The sequence below is a fragment of the Saccopteryx bilineata genome, chromosome 4 (assembly GCF_036850765.1).
Source record: "Saccopteryx bilineata isolate mSacBil1 chromosome 4, mSacBil1_pri_phased_curated, whole genome shotgun sequence".
NCBI lineage: Eukaryota > Metazoa > Chordata > Mammalia > Chiroptera > Emballonuridae > Saccopteryx > Saccopteryx bilineata.
Genome location: NC_089493.1, coordinates 53842817 through 53865317, shown reverse-complemented (window position 1 = coordinate 53865317; position 22501 = coordinate 53842817). Strand labels below are relative to the sequence as shown.

Below are 22501 nucleotides of genomic sequence, written 5' to 3'. Positions count from 1 at the left end.
CACACACACAAATTAAAACATTCTAAGGGCAATAACAGCTATAATAGGTTATTTATTGAATATTTACTGAGTGTCAGCCACTGTTCTATTGATAAGTGCTTTACTTGCATTAACAAATTTAAGCCTCATAACAATCTTATGAAGATATACTAACAAAGCCAGATTTCAATCCCAGACAATCTGCTGAGAGAAGGTTTCTCACTTTTGGAGAAGGGGGATAAAGCTAAGAGAAACCATGTGGTAGTGAAGTAGAATCAAAGAAATCAGTATAAACTCATGTTTAACTTCATATAGATACAGATGGTAGACAGAAGGATAGTTATGTTTGAATATGTGGGTTAGAATAAATTTCCTAGATCTGTACCCTGAGAGGGCCTGGAAACAATGATACCCCGGCTGCAATGAGCACCCCCAGTGCCCAGATCTTGCCTTCTAGTATCATTCTCTAATGACAGTAACCAGGGATCCTTGGAGATGTAGGGCTGAGGTAAGGAGTGGACAAGATGAGCCCAGAGCACCCTGCAGTGCCAAAGAGTAAACTCAAAAAGCAAAACGATGGGGTATATATCCTGATGGTTCCAGGAGCCAATATGAAAGATGTGGAACATTTGGACAACAAAATTAATAAAATAGTATAGGATTAGAACCAAGTTATAAAATGAATATCCACGAGTCCATACTAATAGAAATAAATGACTGAATAAATGGGCATAAGAGAAAAATCTCCCTTACAGAAATAAGTGTAAATATTTCCCACTCAAGTAGTTAACATTTGACTCCCCACCCACTGAGTAGGTGGGTCTGCACTTAGTGACTTGTTCCCAAAAAGCAGAGTATGGGAAAACTTCACAGTCGAGTAACCTGCAAAACACTACCTCAGCTAGATGATCGAGGTTAAAAATGTCAGCGATAAATCACACTAATAGTATGTACCCTTGATGGCATTTTACCCCTGTGGTCATCCTCCCCTAAACCAATATCCTCAATCTAACTGAAAAAATATCAGATAAACCCAAATTGAGGGACGTTCTACAAAATATCTGACATATACTCCTCGAAACTGTCAGTCATCAAAACAAGGAGAATCTAAGAAGCTGTCACAGCCCAGAGGAGCCAGAGGAAACATAAAAACTAAATGTACTGTGGTATTCTGGATGAGATCCTGGAACCCAAAAAAGACATTAGGCAAAAACTAATGAAATCCAAATAGAATTTAGACTTCAGTGAATAGCAGTGTTCCAAAGCTGGTTTCTTTGTTGTGACAATGCAGACAGAAGTGTCAGATATTAACAATAGGGGAAAGTGGATGCAGGGTATATGGTAACTTGCTGCACTTTTCTGTAAATGTAAAACTATTCTAAAATTAAGTTTATAATAATAATAATAGTTATTGCCTTAACCAGACAGATTTTAGTCCTTTATGTATAGTGGGTTGGACCAAAAGAGAAATACAGTTAGTACTGTGCAAAAACAATCTCAATACTGATGAACAGTTTATAATATTGCACACGTAAGTATGTATTTCATATGTGTAATTTTTATTCCTTAGTTTGTAAACACTTTAGAAGCAGAAAATTCTCCTCTAGCAGGAGGCCACTCAAATTTAGAACTAAAGCAAAATTGTGGTACTAGTTACATTAATAAAAATTCTACCTGGGCCCTGGCCGGTTGGTTCAGTGGTAGAGCGTTGGCCTGGCGTGCAGGAGTCCTGGGTTCGATTCCTGGCCAGGACACACAGGAGAATTGCCCATCTGCTTCTCCACCCCTCCCCCTCCCCTTCCTCTCTATCTCTCTCTTCCCCTCCCGCAGCAAGGCTCCATTGGAGCAAAGTTGGCCCCGGCGCTGAGGATGGCTCTATGGCCTTTGCCTCAGGCACTAGAATGGCTCTGGTTGCAACAGAGCGGTGTCCCAGATGGGCGGAGCATTGCCCCCTGGTGGGCATGCCGGGTGGATCCCGGTCGGGCGCATGCGGGAGTCTGACTGCCTCCCTGTTTCCAGCTTCAGAAAAATACAAAAATACAAAAAGAAAAAAAATTCTACCTGTTTTTTTAAGTCTACAAAGTTTAAATATAGTTTTAGGTAAAATATACTTACAGTATATTACTGAAACATTTCCTCATAGTTTCAGGAGAGGAATGTAAATATATATTTTCAAGAAGTACATTGGAAAGCTCACTAAAGCCATACTGTAAAATTCACAATAACTTGGGTCCATAATGGTCATTGTTCAAGAGATTAGGAAACTTCATAAAACAAATAGAAACAAACTTTCCTAACATTTGTAACTATCTTGACTACATTAAAAAAAAAAAAAGACCCTTGTGACACAGTGAAATACTTGGCCTCTCTGACTCCATCATATTCAAACCTACTTTGTCCCCAGGGCCATCTGGTTACCAGCTTCTTGCATATAGACATGCTAATCATTAGAAGAATTCTGCTTGCAACTTGAGTTTCATAAAAACAGCCCCTTACCATAAAGCACTTCTTCCCAGGAGGTAAGGGAAGTGTGTTTGTTTTATCAAAGATTCGCAGGAACCGCATGCCCAAACTCACATCAACTAGGGTCAACAGACTAAGCACAATATCCTTGGATGCCTGCCAGTGCCCAGATGTCAGTGGTAGTCAATCACCTCTTGACCCTCCCATTTTCCCCTTCCCTTGACATTAAAAAAAAAAACACAACAAAAACCTGAATTCAAAAAATATCAAACAAAATAAAATAAAATAAAAACTAAAAAAAAAAAAAAGATAAAAAAAGCAAAAAAAAACCCCAAAACACCTGAATTCAATAATCCTTTCCTTACTCTAAAGTAAACTCTGAAATTTTGAGTTTTGGCCTTTCAGAGTGTGGGGCATATGGTCTTCTCACAAATCAGAAAGAAAAAGACAGTCCAATAAAAATATATAAAGGAAAGGTAGAGGCAAATTACTGAAGAGATAACAAAAATGCTCATAGATAAGAGAAAATTAAGGGAAATAAAATAGATATAAAATGTTATTTTACACCAACCAGATTGGAAAAAAGTCAGTCTGGCAACACTAACTGCTAGTAAGGATATGAAGAAACAGAACTCTTTTTTTTTTTGGTCAATATTCTATCAATATCTTAAAAAGGGAAGGAAACCTGCTTCTAAGATACAGTTATTTGACAATAAGTATATAACCTGGAGAAACTCTGGCATGTTGCTTGAGGAGATACAAGGATGTTCATTAAGATACTACTTATAACAGATAAGAAATGAAAACAATCTAAATGCTCATCAATAGAAGAAATAATATATTACAGTATATTTATTGAATGGGACATTACCTGCCAGTCAAAATAAATGAACTAGACCTATTGGACTAAAAAGGATGAGGGGAGGGGTGGTAAAATTTAAAAAGAAAGTTTCAAAATATGTTATAGCCTGATATAATCACATTGATAGCTGTTTAAATTTACCAACACATTTAAAAAAATTTTTTTTAAATTTTTATTTATTCATTTTAGAAAGGAGAGAGAGAGAGTGACAGAGAGAGACAGAGAGGAGAGAGAGACAGGGGGGAGGAGCTGGAAGCACCATATGTGCCTTAACCAGGCAAGCCCAGGGTTTCGAACCGGCGACCTCAGCATTTCCAGGTTGACGCTTTATCCACTGCACCACCACAGGTCAGGCCACCAACACATTTTTTTAAAGTTCCAGGTACAGTTTTAAACACCTTCTGTAAATTAGCTCATTTACTTTTACAACAACCTTATGATGTAGAGACTTCTATGATCCATATTTGATAGATGAGGACAAGGAGGCATGAAAATATTTTAAAACTTGCCTAAGGTTATAAAACTATTAAGCAGCAGAATAAAGATTCAAACCAAGGCTCCAAAGTCCACACTCTTCAAAAGCAGCCAAAGAAATGCCATGTACTGTTTATATATATAATTTATAAAAAGGTAAATCAAATTTATCATACCAATTGCTTCTGGGAAAGAAATGAGGGACAGAGAGAGGATGAAATTGGGGACAACAAAAGAAACTTTAACTTGATCAGCAGTGTTCAAGTACAGTATAAAGTTATACACAGCTCTTCTATAATTCAGTGTGATAAATATAATATATATACTTCTTTTATATTAAACATGTATGTGACATAAAAATGACAAATGTTAACATTCTGTATGGTGGATATGTATATATAATATTTACTATTTTTTATAATTTTCTGTATTTTTAATTTTTTTTCCATAATAAAAGGGCTTTACCTATAAAACAATATTACAACAAAAATAAAATTTTTTTTATTAGACTTATTGGGGTGGCATTGGCTAATAAGATAATACAGGTTTCAAGTGTACATTTCTGTGATACATAAATTAAAAAGAAATTTAAGATACTTCTAATCTTAGCTTTTATTTGGAAATGGAAACAGTTAAACTGTGAGTTTCAGTATGTATATACACTAACATATATGGAAAATGTATTTTACATGGATCTAAATAGATACTAAAAGTATATCAGAAACAATATCTCTTACTACACACTTTGATGGCTCACTATTCTCATTGAAAACAGCACTAGCAGGAAAACTCCCTTGATCTCTTTCTACATAGTTTTTCTAGATAGTTTGTCTCTTCTCTGTTCTACTTGTTTGCTTTTTAAAAAGAGAAAGCAAGAAGAAGGTACTAAGAAATTGTCACACGCTTTACAAATAACAATAACATCCATGAATGAACATATATGCAGCCTTTGTGAATATGAGATTCCCCAACGTACAATCAAGTAATGTTCTAAAAATGTACCTATAAGTTGGTTGTCTGGAACTCAGAACGTATTTACCATAAAGAAAGTTAAAAGAGGATATACAATGCAAGGCCATGAGCAGTGAAACAGGAAAAAGCAGAGGACATAAATGGCCTCATAGCCCAAAAAGAAAGTGTTCTCAACAATTTGAGAACAAAAATCATGTCTCACCCTTGAACAACACAGGTGTGAACAGTACAGGTCCATTTACACACAGATTTTTTAATAAATTTTTATTAATGTTAATGGGGTGACATCAATAAATCAGGGTACATATATTCAAAGAAAATATGTCCAGATTATCTTGTCATTCACTTATGTTGCATTACACACAGATTTTTAAAAATACATACTGTAAATCTATTTTCTCTGATTATGATTTTCTTAATGTTTTCTTACATTATTGTAAGAATACAGTATCTTATATACATATATAACATACAGAATATGTGTTAATGGACTATTTAATAGTATTGGTAAGGCTTCCTGTCAGTAGTTGGGTATAAGTAGTTAAGTTTTGGGATACACGCAGATTTCTGGGGGATCAGCACCCCTAATACCTGCATTGTTCAAGAGCCAACTGTAAAAAAAAAAGAGAGAGAGAAAGAGTCAACTGTATCTGACACCTCAAACATTCAAAAACTGCTGCTACTGACTGATGAGGCAATGAGAAAATGACTTGAGTTAAGCAGTCCATCAATAGGTGGCACTGTCAACACAGAACAGGTGTTAAGACCCAAACAGAAAAGACGTTGGAATATAATAATGTGCGTTAAGACTAGCAACCACATACTTAAAACTATTACCAGGCCTGGCTGGGTAGCCCAGCTGACCAAGGATAGCAGTTTGATCCCCAGTCAGGGAACATACAAGAATCAACTAATGAATGCATAAATAAGTGGAACAAGAAACTGATGTCTCTCTCTCTCCTCTCTCTCTCTCTCTCTCTTTCAAAATAATAAATAAATTTTAAAAAACTATTACCAGCTTGGTATTGCTAATGAAAAGAATACCTTCAGCTAAATTATTAGCTGTTCCCAATACTGTGGATTGCATAGCACCACATTTTGAGTTATTTTTGCTAATATGAATCATAAGATCATTTCTCTGTTGGAGCAATGGTTATGTGGGATTTTCAGAATACCTCTCCTGACTCCTGAAAATATTTTAATGTCATTTTTTGTGGTTATTAGAATAATATTATTCAAAAAACAGAACACAGAAAATTATAAATACTAAAATAAAAGTTACTTATAAGCCTATCATCCAGAGATAACATCTTTTGATATTTTATGTATTTCTTGCCATTCATTTGGCCATATATGTGATATGTTATAAATAACAACATAGTATATATTTCTTTTTAATACTTTTTAATTTTTTTACTTATTGATTTTAGAGAAAGGAAAGATAAAGAAAGGAGGGGAGAGGAACGAGAACCAGTTGCTTCGCGTATGTGTCTTGACTGGGCAAGCCCCAAGTTTCAAACTGGTGATCTTAGAATTCTAGGTCGATGCTTTATCCACTGCACCATGACAGGTCAGGCTATATTTCCTTATATTCTGATTTTTCTCTCAACATATTATACTTTCTTTCTTCTTCTTCTTTTTTTATTATTATTTTTTTTTTTTTGTATTTTTCCTGAAGTGATAAGTGGGGAGGCGGAGAGACAGACTCCTTTATGTGCTGGACCAGGATCCACCCAGCATGCCCACTAGGGGGCGATGCTCTGCACATCTGGGGCGTTGCCCTGTGGCAACTGGAGCCATTCTAGCGCCTGAGGCAGAGGCCATGGAGCCATCCTCAGTGCCTGGGCCAACTTTGCTCCAATGGAGCCTTGGCTGAGGGAGGGTAAGAGAGAGAGAGAGAGAGAGAGAGAGAGAGAGAGAGAGAGAAAGGAGAGGGGGAAAGGTGGAGAAGCAGATGGGCACTTCTCCTGTGTGCCCTGGCCAGGAGTCAAACTCAGGACTTCCACATGCCAGTCTGACACTCTACCACTGAGCCAACTGGTCAGGCAACATATTGTACTTTCTCATGTCAATAAGTATTTTTTAATATATGATTTAATAACTGCATCCATCACATGGATTAATTATCATTAATTTCACCATCCCCCCTATTATATGGCATTTTGACTGTTACAAAATTTTCCCTATTACAGTGACACACTATATAAGTTAATCCTTTTGTATATATACAGTTCTATACTGCTGTTTTAGGATTCAAAGTGGTAACAATCATAATACAGTAATAGAGAGCTTGACTTCTCCCAACCACAAATTCTACTGAGCAATAATCTACGACATTAAAAAAAAAAACAAGAAAGGGAGAGATTTTTGTCAACTTTTCTTCAGTCATTCTCTTATTCCATATCTGGTAGGAAAGAAGAAGGTCCCCCAAAGCCTCTGACATCAGAGAGGACAAGAAGAACAAGTCAATTTTCCTGCTAGTTTTCCACTTGAAATAATAAACCATCAATTTAAAATAATAAACCATCAATTTAAATAGGAATAGCACAGATCTGTAATATATCAAAAATCTCTATCTGTCCAGGTTTTCATCATAAGTAGACTGCTTAGAAAATATTTGCAGACAATAAAGGATAATGTAACTAGTATCACTTAATAAAAAAATCATTTTTTGTTTACAATTCTGCCATGATTTTATTATTGTTTGAACAAATTAATAAATGTCATATACTCTATCTTTTCCTTCTTATAGTCTAATTATTCCAAATATTACTCAAGTTGCCATAAATAGGCCACCAGCTTCAGAAGCTTAGAATCAATAACTATTTAAGCCAGTGGTAATTCATGTGGAAAAAAGTTCAGAACAAATCAGCATCAGCTTCCTGGCTCTTTTGCACAAATAGAAAATTTATATTGCTTCACCAATTTTCAAAGTCTAAATTTGTGTACATAAACTCAAAACTCAGGCCAAAATTTACTTATATTTATACCCTATTAACTTCCCTAACAAGCACATTCTTATAAAATTCCACAATAAGGTAAGTCTATGTTTAATCATTCAAAAAAAAGAAAACTATGTAACATATAGTATATATAATGATAATGGTGATGACATTTGCTATTCTGAACTCCCACTGAGAGCTGCAGTTCAAAAGGAAATTGTGAAAATAATGTAAAAGTTACTCAAAATGTGTAATTCTGGCCAAAACAAATGAAGTTCTTATAAAAGAAGCCGAATACAATCTTTTGTTTCATTACAAGTTCAAATATAGTAGCTCAGAAATTCTGTATACTTACATTTCAAAAACTGAATCCCCGAACTAGCTACTCTGAACATACACCGAATAATCTGCCCAAAAGTCCTTACTTACTATCTAATCTTAGGTCTCCCAGAGACTACTTTTTACAGTAATCTCAAATGTACTACAATAGATTAGTGTAACCTGGGCTACGCTGTTTACAGGTACCTCGCCTCCTTCTACCTCAGGAAAGAGAAAGACTATAAACACCAAACAACACCTTATGATCTTGTAAAATCGCTTTTTTTTTTACATTTGGGCTACGATTTTCATTAATGTATAATATATTTTCAAGAATAACATATTCACGGAGTAATACAATTTCTGCCCTCACGCGTCTCTAGAAGGCTGACACGCGTTTTCTCCCTAAATAAATACATGCCTGTTGACTGATGCCTGTCCTGCTGTTGCAAACAAGAAATAACTGTCCAGTAAAACAAAAACCCTTCACTAGAGCTCCAGGCGTAACCATACGTTTGCATTAAAAGCACACTGAGACAATAACAAAAAATGTACAGCACATCTGTCATTAAAACCACGATAACGAAAAGCTGTCCGCTGCGACCCAGTTTTAGGTCACAAGCTTTTTTCCTTTTTTTCTCCTCCCCGTAGAATGCGATAAACTTCAAAGGGAACGGTGGCGACCAGGAATCGTTTCACACACACCCCCAAAAAAAGACTGGGGGGGGGGGTGGAAACTGGCCAACTTGGACGCTGACCCTGCTCACGCTGGCCGGGGTGAACTAAGCAGACCCCCGGGAGGGAAATCGGGCCTCTGGGGCCCCGCCTGGCTCCCGCAGCCGCAGGTTTAAAATACCGAGCAGGTGGGATTCCAAGAAGCCACCTCCGCCTTACGTAACGGGCTTGTCAAAAATCCCAGCTCCAGGACCTCCCCTCTCACCGCCCCGGTTCCCAACCCCACCTCCCAACAACAGGAGCCCCAGGCCAGCCCCGAATAGAAAACCCGAACGAAAACACGCTAACCCCCACGCGTCCAATGCAGAGGCTCAGCGCTCCTCTCAGCACCGCCGCGCCATCCCAGAGCGGACCGAACCCACGGAGGACGGGCGGGCTCCGAGAAGCCCCCGGGCGGAGGTCGCGGCCACCCGCGCCACTTCTCTGAGCCCAGCTGGCCCGGTTCCCGCACCCACGGCTGTCACCGCTCCGGGCCGTGACAGCTCCACATGCCACCGCTGTCCGCGTAGCCGCCCCCGCACTCACCTCACCACTGGCTCTGGCGCGAGCAACGGGTTGAGCTGGGAGAGCGGTGCCCGGTCGCCTTTACGAGAGGCGACGGGACACGAGGAGCTGAATGCCGCGGCGATCTGAGCCTGCTTAGCTCATCCCCAACCCAGCGCTCCGCCCTGCGCGGCACCCCCGCCCGTCCAGGCCTGCCGTCTCAGTCAGACGGGACGCCCCCGCCCCTTGCGGCCGCTGCTGCCTCCGCCTCCTTCTCTGACTCCAGCCACCGCTAACGCCGCGGTTGCGACCAGCGCCATCTTGGCAGTGACGGAAGGGGGCTGGGGCAGTGATCGCGGCCCCCAAGGGCCAATCGCGAGCGACATCTAGCCATAGGGGGCGGGGTTGTAGCTACCGAGACTGATTGCGTGAGAAAGTAGGCGGGGCTTAGCCGCTGACGCGCGGTGTTGTTGGGGGAACGCGCTGTGGTTTCCCCTCTGGTCGGGAGATTCCCCAGCCTGAAGCTGGCGTGGGCGAGACACACCTTCTGTTCTCCTTTCACCACTTGGAGGGTCAGGGATTCGTCTTGGGCTAACTGACCTGTTTTCTCCCTTCTCTGCAAGTGCCTGGCAGTGCCTAGCCTGAGCTCCGCGCGTCTGTCAGAGTAGCCGCTCCTCCCCTGAGGGCGCTCAAATTCCCCAGGAAACCCCCTAAGGGGCTAGCGACGACCTAACAGGTTTCGGTCCCAAGCTACTGAAGGTCGGGTAAAATAGGGGATTCAGTAGGGTTCTCTGAAAAGTATGTAGATAAAACACCTATTGTTGACTGAAGGGGTGTAGATTACATTGAATTAATGGAATAGGGCCTATTTAAACCTGGCTATGGCTCCACCATAAGTGGCTTTTGGCAAGTTGCCTCTGAAAAATGAGCATAATAAAGGTTGATTACCGCTACAGGGTTGCTCAGAGGGTTAAATTCTGTAATACACATGAAGTGCTTGCATAGTGCCTGAAAGTACTCGATAAATGTTAGATATTATTCCATGGACAAATGAAGGAAGAAATAAGATCCTAAGAATTCCTCTGGTTTCAAGTCAATTTTCCTAAAATGCATGAAATAGGTACTGATCTCTTTTACTAACCAGGTTTATAGCTCTATTCTTCTGTCTCCATAACTTCCATTGTAGTATTCAGTCAACCAACGAACAATGAAACAAACACTGAGGGGGACACAGTGGTGAGAAAAACAGGGAAGGTCTGCGTTGGTGGAGCTGACTGTCTAGTGGGAAATAGAGGGATAAAAAATACTTAACATTTTGGCAGGAAAACATGCTACAAAGGTTATGAACAGATTCTGGGCAAATAACAGGATAGCTTGTGTGTGTGTGTGTGTGTGTGTGTGTGTGTGTGTGTCAGAGAGAGAGACAGACAGACAGATAGAGACAGGCAGGAAGGGCCTGATGAGAAGCATTAGTTCTTCCTTGCAGCACCTTAGTTGTTCGTTCATTGTTTTCTCATATGTGCCTTGTGTGTGTGTGTGTGTGGGGGGTCTACAGCAGAGAGAGTGACCCCTCACTCAAGCCAGCAACCTTGGGCCCAAGCCAGTGACCATGGGGTCTATGATCCCACACTCAAGCCAGATGAGCCCGCGTTCAAGCTGGTAACCAAGAGGTTTTTAACCTGAATCCTCTGTCCCAATCTGACAGTCTATCCACTGTGCCATCACCTGGTCAGGCCAGGGTTTCTTTGGGGGGGGGGGAGCAGAGGTGAGGAAAGGACCCTCTGAGGGATGAGAAGGAGCCAGTAATGTGTGAAATGAAAAAGGAATATTTAAGGCAGTGGGAATGACTGTGCAAAAGACCTGTGGTAGGAAGGAGCTTGGCTATTGGAACTGAGTGGAGTCCATGGTGCTGGGGAATGCATAGTGCAAATAGGAACCTGGCACCAGACTTGAGAGATGAGTGAGGGCCTAGGAAGACATAGAAGAAGCAAGGTTGGATTTTATTGTAACTGAAAGCCATTGAAGCATAGGGAACGGCTCTGTTAAAGCAAAGATGTTGGAAACAGTGATGTTTGCATTCTAACAAAGCAAACAACAACAACAAAAAACCCTGGGCTTGAACCTTTTCAATACAAAGTTTGTCACATTGTGTGCTCTGAACTTCAATTACCTTATTGTTAAAAAACATGTATCACGTAAGATTGTGTATAGGAAAATACTACTAACACTGAAAATTGTTAAATAACGTAAGTTGTTTGTGTTTGGTATGTTAGGTTAATGTTGTGTATAGTTGCATAATCAAAGCTGTTTGATAAGTGCACTTTGAAAATTGATTATAAGCATTAATCAAAATCAGTCATTTTACTAATTTTTGCACAACATGCCAGGAGTAAAGAATATGAACTGTTATAAATGCATGTGTTTTTTTTAACTTTTAAAAAAATTTATTGAGGTTTTATAGAGAGAGGAAGGGAGGGAGACAGAGACAGAGAGCAAGAGAAACATCAACTTGTTTCACTCATTCATGCCGTCATTGGTTGATTCTTGTATGTGCTCTGATCCAGGATGGAGCCCACAACCTCAACTTGTTGGGATAACGTGCTAACCAACTGATACCCATTCAGGACGTAACTGTGTAGTTTCTTGATGCTGTAATTTTAAATGTATTTTTAAGCACTTAGCTCTGCATTTTCTAATAAAAATTTGCTATCCAGACATGGAACTTAAAAAAATGTTATTGTGGTAAAATATACATAAGATAAATATGCCATTTAATTGTTTAGTGTACAGTTCAGTGGCATTAAGTACATTCACATTGTTGTGCAAGCACTATCCATTTCTAGAATTTTTCATTATCCCAAACTAGAACTCTGTTCAGTAAACAGTGACTCCTATTCTACTTTTTACAACATTTTTTAAAGCTATCTGGTGAATCCTCCCCACTGCAGAATGGCAAATGGCCTTGGTGATTAATAGAATTATTTGCTCCCATTGATTGAAGGGTTCAGTGGACTGACTAGACAATGTTAGTTTGAAACTACCACCAAGAAATAAGGATTATCATAAGCTTTGAGCTCAGATGGCTAACACATCATATTAATAAGGAATACCAAAACATGATCAATTAATTTTTAGCACTTAAAAACTTGTAAATGTATGCTCCAAAATAGCCCAACCTGTTCCTACATCTATGTGAAACAACTCTAAATGTATATCTTTTTTTTTTTTTAATTTTTTTTTATTTATTTATTCATTTTCGAGAGAAGAGAGAGAGAGAGAGAGAGAGAAGGGGGGGAGGAGCTGGAAGTATCAACTCCCATATGTGCCTTGACCAGGCAAGCCCAGGGTTTCGAACCAGCGACCTCAGCATTTCTAGGTCAACGCCTTATCCACTGCGCCACCGCAGGTCAGGCTAAATGTATATCTTTTTAATGCTATTAATTTTCATTTAAAAATACATGATATCATCTCTGAGTAAATTTAATTTTAAAAATCACTCTTTTGTGAACAATAAAATAGAAAAGGACAAGAAAGAAGAAAGCTTTTTTTTTTGCCATATTTTAAATAGCCAATCATTTCATACAGTTATGAAGTTTTTGACCTGAAAATACTGAGTTGATAACTTTTTTGTTTTTTAAATACATTCTGGATGCTGCATTTCTTTTTTTTTTTTTTCTTTTCTTTTTTTTTTTTTAGTGAGAGAGAAAGAGAGACAGACAGACAGGAAGTGAGAGAGATGAGAAGCATCAATTCTTCGCTATGGTATCTTAGTTGTTCATTGATTGCTTTCTCATATATGCCTTGACTTGGGGGCTCTCGCAGAGAGAGTGACCCCTTGCTCAAGCCAGCAACCTTGGGCTTCAAGCCAGCAACCCTGGGGTCATGCTTATGACCCCATGCTCAAGCTAGTGAGCCCACACTCAAGCTGGTGAGTCCGCACTCAAGCTGGTGAGCCCGCACTCAAGCTGGTGAGCCCCGGGTTTCAAACCTGGGTCCTCAGCATCCTAGGCCGATGCTCTATCCATTGTGACACCACCTCATCAGGTTGGATGCCACATTTTAACTCCATTAAACAAACTAAGTTTCTTTTCCAGGTTGGACTCTTCTTTTCCCTTGCCCGTGTCACCCACAGTGTTTTTAAACCCAACATGATGGCATGGATATAGTTAGTCAGGGATTGCAAAGGAGAGGTTATAGCATAAAAAGGCACAAGGGAACTTTTTGGAGATGATGGCTATGGCTACTATCTAGATTATAGTGATAGTTTCACTGGTGTGTACATGTGTCAAATTTATCAAGCTGCATACTTTAAACATGTGTAGTCCTCTGTATATCAATTATATCTCTATAAAGCTGTAAAAAAAATTTAAAAGTCCAGTTGGGAAACTCCCATGCTTTCCACATTGGACACAGATTTAGCCTTTCATTGATTTTAATTGTTGGGATACCTATCAGGTTCATTTCTCTTTGAGCAGTAGCTTGGGTCTACAGCCATACCACCCCGAACGTGCCCAGTCTCGTCTGAGCAGTAGCTTGGTGTATCAAAACATTTGACTAGCAACGGAAAGCACTCTCTTAATTGGCAAAAAGATTCAAATGTTTTCATCTACAATACAATATACCAATTAAAATATTATAAACATAGCTGCAAATATAGTTTACAGAGTGGGATTCTAAAAAGTTTTAAAAGTTGAAAAGGTATGAAGTGGGTTTTTTTTCTTAATCAAAGAAAACACTTTCTAAAAGAACATATTAAAAAGCAGTAGAAAACAATAATAAGCAGTACTTGACTGCATTCTCAGGAAGTGCCATTAAATACCTCAGAACCCTTAACAGTCATTTCATGAGTCATCTCACCATCCCAGGCACATGTCATTGTAGTCACAGTTAAACTTAAAGCCTAAGTGAGATTTGGGCAAGGGAGTTTAACAGTGCAGATATGGGTCAAATAGAAAAATATGCCTTAGAATTTGGGTCCCATGCCGTTTTTGAAATTATGTCATCTTTTACATCTGGAATTCTATATGACTATTTCCTAGAAGTTATTTTTAATATTGTGGTTTGAACAATGCATGAAGGGAAACCTATGAAACCATTAACAGTTTAAATCACAGGAAGCTCAAACTGTTGTACAGCCTAATCCTCTCCACCTGTTAAATCTATTCACTTTAATTGCTATGCCAGAAGTTTCCCACATCTTTAAATAAAAACCTGGAGCCTTCTACAAAGCAGTTTTTGCTATCTATGCCATTGGGTTTCCTTCTGGGTGAGAAAGCCTTCCACCAGGTATTTATGGTTCTTTTAGAAACTCTGAATGTGTTCCAAAGCAGAACACATGTTGCCACATTCTATTCATTGTGAAACAGTGTTAGAATGGCATTCCAGAGTATTTAATCCACAAACTGACATATATTGGCAATGCTGTCAAACTGTCGATTTATTTCTTAACACAAATCTGATCAAATACTTTGGAAAGGAAAATTATCTGAAGAACTTGCGAGAATAATAATGAAAAATGCCATGTTGCAAATGATAAACTCTAAGCCTGATATTTGAGAGGAGTGTCCAGGGACAGTGTGAGCCTCTGTGTCTACCCTCTTGGTGGCCAGTGGAGGAGTCATATCTTTGATTCAGCACTTTTTCACAAATACGAAAATTATCACTTCTCAACATCCTCCTCAAATGAATGCTTTTATCTGTCTCAACAATTCCTTCTAAATTCAATTTTCAGTCTTTAAATAATCTGAAAAATAAGATTATATACTGTTTCTTTTTAACTATCATTGTCCACAGTCAGGTATGCCCCTGCCCCCTGGCTTTCTTTAAATGATAGGACAAATTTTTATAACATAAGTTCATGTCAGTCAGTATTTATACACAAAGCATTATGCTGGGCACAGAAGGAAAGTGAAGATAAGCACCAGGTATATAACTCTAATAAAGATGAGACTGTTAGAAGTTCTACAGTAAGCGGATGAACTTGCTGCTGGGCAGCCTGGGAGAGCTGAGTGATTAATTCTGATTGTGAGATTGAAGGTGACAAATCTGCAAAATTTGAACCAGTCCTGAGAGACCTTTGACCCAGGGCATCATTGTTTAGGGCAGAGGTCCCCAAACTTTTTACACAGGGGGCCAGTTCACTGTCCCTCAGACCGTTGGAGGGCCAGACTATTAAAAAAACTATGAACAAATCCCTACGCACCTGCACATATCTTATTTTAAAGTAAAAAAAAAAAAAGGGAACAAATACAATATTTAAAATAAAGAACAAGAAAATTTAAATCAACAAACTGACCAGTATTTCAATGGGAACTAGGGGCCTGCTTTTGGCTAATGAGATGGTCAATGTCCGGTTCCATATTTGTCACTGCTAGCCGTAACAGGTGATATGACATGCTTCCGGAGCCATGATGCGTGCATCCCATGTCACCAGAAGTAGTACTGTACGTAAGCCATGCTGTACTCCCGGAGCACAGGATGAGGATGGATCCTGTGCTCCTCTCACTGACCACCAATGAAAGAGGTGTCCCTATCGGAGGTGCAGTGGGGGCCGGATAAATGGCCTCAGGGGGCCGCATGTGGCCCGAGGGCCGTAGTTTGGGGACCCCTGGTTTAGGGTATGAGAGTGGTACAAGGCAGTAGCAGCGTTTTTTTTAAGTGAGAAGAGGGGAGATAGACTCCTGCATGTGCCCCAACAGGGATCCACCAGCAACCCCAGTCTGGGGCCAATGCTCCAATCAACCCAATTATGCTTGAACCAGTCTAGCCTCTGGCTGTGAGGAGGGAAGAGAGAGAAAGAAGGGGGAGAGGGAAGGGAAGAGAAGCAGATGATTGTTCTCATGTATGCCCTGACCGGTGATTGAACCTGGGATGTGTGCACCCCAGGTAGATGCTCTATCCACGGAGCCAACTGGCGAGGGCTTACTCTGAATCTTTATAATAAATGCATTAAAATTGTTCACAACAAATGGAAGATGCTTATAAACTGTTTCAGCACTTTGTCTCTCTGGGAGTGGCCAAAGGTTCAAATATTTCGGAAGGATGGATAGCTGTGCTGACTTGCAGGAAATATGAGTCAGCTTTTCTCATGTACTCAGCACTGTTATTACAGCTAGGATATTTGGGAAACATTAAGCTGAACAAATCAGGCACTGTAAGTCTTCTTTTTTATTGATTGGCCCAGACATGCATCCTGCAAGGGTAGACAACAGGGACACCCTTCTTATTGTCAAAGCTTAAGGAACCCTGCTGGCAAGAGGAAACACCTGCAATTGAAAGAAAACTTTAAAATAAAATATTTCTGTTTTCTATATAGTCCCTCAGACTAGAAGACAGACATCTCTTTAGTCCATTCCTGTCTTCTTTGCTTCAAGATTGTGTGTTCAACTGCCTCCAGACATCTCAGTACCCAGTGCACCTGAAACTCAACATTTTTGAAGGTAAAATGTTTACCCCAAACCTATTTCTCCTTTATTTTCTAATTTCTTGTATAGTACCCATACACTAGTCACAAAGGTCAAAACCTGTGAGTAAACAACTCCCGCTTTGTTCCTCATTCTTTAACAACCATCAAAACCAATTAATATCACTTATATACTTAACATCAATTATATCCTTCCTTACCTCTCTATCTACATTCGCACTCACCTAGTTCAAACCCAAATTTCTTTTTTAACCTGAAATTTTGCTGCAGTCACTAATTGGATTCCCTATCTCCTGTCTTTGCCTCTTCGGTCTATTTCTCTTTTTGTTGCCAGGCTGATCTTTCTAAAGAAGATATACGATCAGTTGTTCCAGACATAGTTTGAGGTTGTTAGCTTCCTCCTCCTCTCTTTCTATTCTTGGTAGAAAAATTCATCAATGTCCACCTTTCATGTTACCTAAGAAGAGCAGGGCATTAGGGTATATGCTTCATTCTCCCCAGTCCCTCTCCAGTTCCAACACATTTAAAACTCAGGACACAAGGTTCTTAATTGAGAGAAAGAATTTAAGCCTCAAACCCATAAGCCCCTCACTTCCCTTTCCCACATGGTGTGTACAAAGAGATGGATTGGTTAGTTATATCAAGCTCGTTGTATTAAGGGCAAAATTAATCCAGAAGAGAAAAACTCTAATAATTAGCTTATTTGGTATTTAGAGAGTAATAGACTGTTAGTAATGAAGATTTAAATTAAAAACAGATCCTGACCAGTTAGTTCAATTGGTTAGGGTGACATCCCAACATGCCAAGGTTGTGGGTTTGATCCCAGGTCAGGGTACATATAAGACTCAACCAATGATTCTTAGAACAACGAATCAATGTATCTCTCTCACACTTGTTCTTTCTCTCTCCCTCACCCTTTCTCTACCTCTAAAAAAATCAATAACTTTTTAAAAATAAAAACAAAAAAGAACATCAAAGCCACTTCTAGGGCTATTTTAGGCTCTGTAGTGTTAGTGTCACTTCATTATCTCCTAGAAACAGATATTCTTCCTCTATGTTCTCTGCTTATAACCCTGCATTTTTCATGTTTTGTTGTAATTATTTTAACATCATACTTAAAATTTAATAAACATCACCTTATTGATTTAATAGAATTTAGATCTTGTAACAGTAACTACAGAGTTTAAAATTTTGCTAAAAGAGAAACAGAAGAAAGTTGATATGAGTCTTTTATCTCAATGTATTGGAGCTGAAATGGAAGAAAGGCTTTTAGAGAGGGAACAATAGGGCAGTGCTGGCAAACTCGTGCCTGCCTGTGCAATGCTGTCTGGAAGACAGTCGTGGAGAAAGAAGAGCCACAGAATGCCTGATGTTGGATTGAAGAGAGTGTATAACGATACAGCTCATTTTAAACAAACTCTGTGATAAAAGAGAATTAGTGAAGTTATGAAAGAGACAAGAAACTTTCTTCTATTTCATGTTCCCCTGGTGATCACATAGTGTAAGGCTCTGTTTGCTACGAGGTTAGGAGCAAGAATTGAAATACTAAAGGTAATAAAAATTGACTGCAAAGGAAAATCTCAAGGGTAGAATTTTCAGGTAACGTAGGGAAAATGGATAAGGGTAGGGCTAAATGTATGGGGCTATAGAGCAATTGAGGTGGGGCAGGCAATTAGGAATGGCTTAAAAATGTATCATCTGACCCACATCATGATGACTTTATGGGAATGACACTTTCATAAACTGACTTTATATTTCTCTGACCCAGAACAAAGGATTTTTGAGGAGGAAGGAAACTTAGAGATCATCTAGTGACCATTTCATTTTCCCATAAGTGGCCTTTTGCCTACCTGTGATTTTTCCAAGGTCATATACATCCAATAGTGGGAGGAGAGTTAGGACTGGAGTCAAATCTCCAGATTCCCAGTTCTTTGATTTCTCCACTACATAAATATCTATCAGTTTCAAGAATTCAGTATTCCAAAGTTCCTATGAAGTAAGCTGAATACACAGGAAAATCCTTATTTTGGCGATGAAGGAACTAAGGGTCCTAAAGATGGAGTGAAATATAGTTAATAGTATTATAATAACTATGTATGGTGCCAGGTGGGTAGCGGAAATACCAGGGGGATCACTTTGTAAAGTATATGATTGTCTAACCACTGTGATATATATATATGTATATATATATGAAACTAATACAAAATAATATTGATTATAAACTTTAATTGAAAAAACTTAAAAAAACTTCATTAATTTTTAGAGAAAGGAAGGAGGAGAAAGAGAAAGAGAGACAGAGAGAGAGAGAGAGAAACTTCGATTTGTTGTTCCATTTATTCATGCCGTCACTGGTTGATTCTTGTGTATACTGACCAGGGATTGAACCCACAACCTCGGCATGCTGGGATGACACTCAAACCAACTGAGCTACCCAGACGGGCCAAAAAAGAGTTTTTTAATAATAATAATAAAAAAAGGTGGAGTGAATTTATCAAATCACATGAATGAACTAGACCAGAGCCCAGGCCTTTATTTTGTACTGTTATATGTTATGCACTGTGCTAGGTACTATATAGCAAAGATTACAAGACTAAAAGATTTATTTTGCCAAACTAGATTTCTATTTTGCAAGACTAAAAATTGAATGTTACCTAATTATCAGGGAAATGCACATACCTTTTGGGGGCCGATAAGCTTAGCAGGAAGTAAATATTGGAGTACTACAATATTGGAAATATTTCACTTTCACCAAAGGATGAGTTTCAGATTCTATACTGTATTACCCCAGTAATACATCTATCAGATGGGCAAACTTTGAAAAGTCTGACATTACTAATGGTTATTGAGGGTATAGATAACTAGAATTCTCATGCTTTACTGGCGTAAATGTCAAATGGCCCAACCCTTTTGGAAAGCATTTTGGCAGTATTTGGTAAAATTGAAAATGCATATACTCTACAAAATAGTAATTCCATTTCTGGCAATAAACTACTATAAAGCAATATTTTGAAACTGTGATTCATGATCCATTAGTGCAGTTGTTCTCAACCCCCGGGCCGCGGACCGGTCCGCAGAGAAAGAATAAATAACTTACATTATTTCTGTTTTATTTATATTTAAGTCTGAATGATGTTTTATTTTTAAAAAATGACCAGATTCCCTGTTACATCTGTCTAAGACTCACTCTTGACGCTTGTCTCGGTCGCGTGATACATTTATCCGTCCCACCCTAAAGGCCCGTTCGTGAAAATATTTTCTGACATTAAACCGGTCCGTGGCCCAAAAATGGTTGGGGACCACTGCATTAGTGGATTGTGAAGTCAATTTAAGGGTTACAACAAACATTTTTAACAGATGAAATAGAACAGAAAATATCAGAGTAAGGATTGTTTTGTGAACTTTTGTGTGTCAGGTAGGTTCTCCCTCTCCAGGACTGAAGCTTTGATTCACCCAGATGCTAGGAGGGTTGGCTGCCAACAGCTTTTAGAAGAGAGCTACTTGCCCAAGGTCAGACCCTCCTCCTCGGTCAGCTAAGGGATCACCACAGACAATGCAGGATCACCTGAGGCCTTTGTAGTCACTTCATTAGATCCCAAAATTCCTTCTGCCCATTTCTGCTTCCCTCATTCCCCCATAGGTGCTTATCCTGGTACACTCCCCAATAAACATCTCACACACAAATTTCCTTTTCAGATCTGCTTTCCAGCCAATTCAACCTGTGATGATATATGCGTATATGCATGTGTAGGATCTGAATGCAAAATGATATCTCACCATGTACACTGGCCATAAAAGCTTGAAAACCCCTGCACCTAGAGAAACTCTTGCATATGCACCAGAAGACACAATGAGGGCATTCATTGGGGTATTGCTTGTAGATGATGACTGGACAAAAACTACATGTTTATAATTATGCAATGGAATGGTATACAATAATTAAAAATAGTGAAAACGGCCCTGGCCGGTTGGCTCAGCAGTAGAGCGTCCGCCTGGCGTGCGGGGGACCCGGGTTCGATTCCCAGCCAGGGCACATAGGAGAAGCACCCATTTGCTTCTCCATCCCCCACCCCTCCTTCCTCTCTGTCTCTCTCTTCCCCTCCCGCAGCCAAGGCTCCATTGGAGCAAAGATGGCCTGGGTGCTGGGGATGGCTCCTTGGCCTCTGCCCCAGGCGCTAGAGTGGCTCTGGTCGCGGCAGAGCGATGCCCCGGAGGGGCAGAGCATCGCCCCCTGGTGGGCAGAGCAAAGCCCCTGGTGGGCGTGCTGGGTGGATCCCGGTTGGGTGCATGCGGGAGTCTGTGTGACTGTCTCTCCCCATTTCCAGCTTCAGAAAAATACAAAAAAAAAAAAAAATAGTGAAAACTACTGACATCTATCAACATGGACAAATCTCTAAAATACTAGGATATATACCAACTTCAGGAGAGCGGTTACCTCTGAAGAAGGAGCCTGGGAAATAGGATAAAGTTGGAGCTTCAGTTGTAGCATTGTACTGCTTTTTTTAAGAAGCATCTAAAAAAATATGGCAAAATATAGTATTTGTTAAATTGATAGAGAATGGGGCAAAAATATGTTTATAGTTGTTTGTATGGGAAATAATGCAATAATTAATAAATAATAATACAAGAATAAACTGTGTTTCACATACTCACAACTGTAAACCTACTTTTGCTCCATCCTGAATGGATACATGGATTTCTTTTTCCACTTTTCTATATGTTTAAAATATTTTAAAATTAAATTTTATTCAATGAATAATTATTACAGAAAATCTACACACAAAAACAAAGCATTTTTAACTTTATCTTACTATCAGGAAGTAGTGAAAGGACAGTTAACAAGGTCACTTCCTCTTATACAAGAAATTTGCTCAAAACTTAATGGCTCATGAAATTCAGACATTCCAGTTATAACTGTTTGGCTGATTTATTGTAAGTTACTTTTTTTCTTCCTTATTTTTATTACTACCAAGTTCCATGTAATAAGAACAATACTGTAATCTTCCACAAGTGCATTAAATTTTGTTGACGTTCACTTTTAAGAGTTTTGCAATAATTAAATATGAAAAAATACAAATCCTATATGCACAAGGAACAAGGATAGTTTTCATTATTTTCCAACATTTTCATAAAGATTTTTTTGTAATTTTTAAAAAAGATTTATTATAAAGTTTACATATAGTAAAATAAGTTTTTCTAAAATGTATAGTTTGTTGAGTTTTGGCAAATGTATACACCTGTGAACCATCACAATCAAAATATCGAATATTTCCATCACCCCCAAAAGTTCCTCATGACCCTTTATAGTCAATCTCCCCAACCTAGCCCATGGTAAACACTGATTGTATTTTTATTTCCATAATACTACCTCTTCTTGGATGACAAATAAATAGAATTATACAATATATAGGGTTGGGCAAAATTAGATTTACAGTTGTAAATATGTGAAACAATGTATTCTTATTATTTATTAATTATTGTATTATTTTTATATGAACAACTGTAAAGCAACTTTTGCCCACCCTTTATAGCCTTTGGGGGTTTTTTTGCACTTAGCATAATGCATTTAAGATTTGCCCATGTTGTATACTGCATGCGTCAATGGTTTCTTCCTTTTTATTGCTGAGTAGTATTCCATACACACTTTGTTTATTCATTCTTTAGTTGAGGGACATCTGGGATGTTTCTAGTTTTTGGCGATTATAAATAAAGCCTCTATAACATTGGTACACAGGTTTTTGTATAGACATATGCCTTCATTTTTCATTGGTACTACAGGGGGTTTGTCAGGTCTTATGATAAGAGTATGTTTATGTGAAACTGTCAAGCTGTTCCTCAGAGTGGCTATATCCT

General features: G+C 38.9%; 1 protein-coding gene across 3 annotated transcripts in view; it reads right to left on the bottom strand.

The window, feature by feature from the left end:
* DENND4A (DENN domain containing 4A) overlaps positions 1–9533 on the bottom strand; it is a 135256-nt gene extending 125723 nt beyond the window's left edge. For all 3 annotated transcript variants that reach the window (XM_066273332.1, XM_066273333.1, XM_066273334.1), the window contains exon 1: positions 9271–9533. The gene's annotated coding sequence lies outside the window, so the exon portion shown is untranslated. The remainder of the gene's footprint in view (positions 1–9270) is intronic.
* Between the last annotated feature and the right edge of the window lie 12968 nt (positions 9534–22501).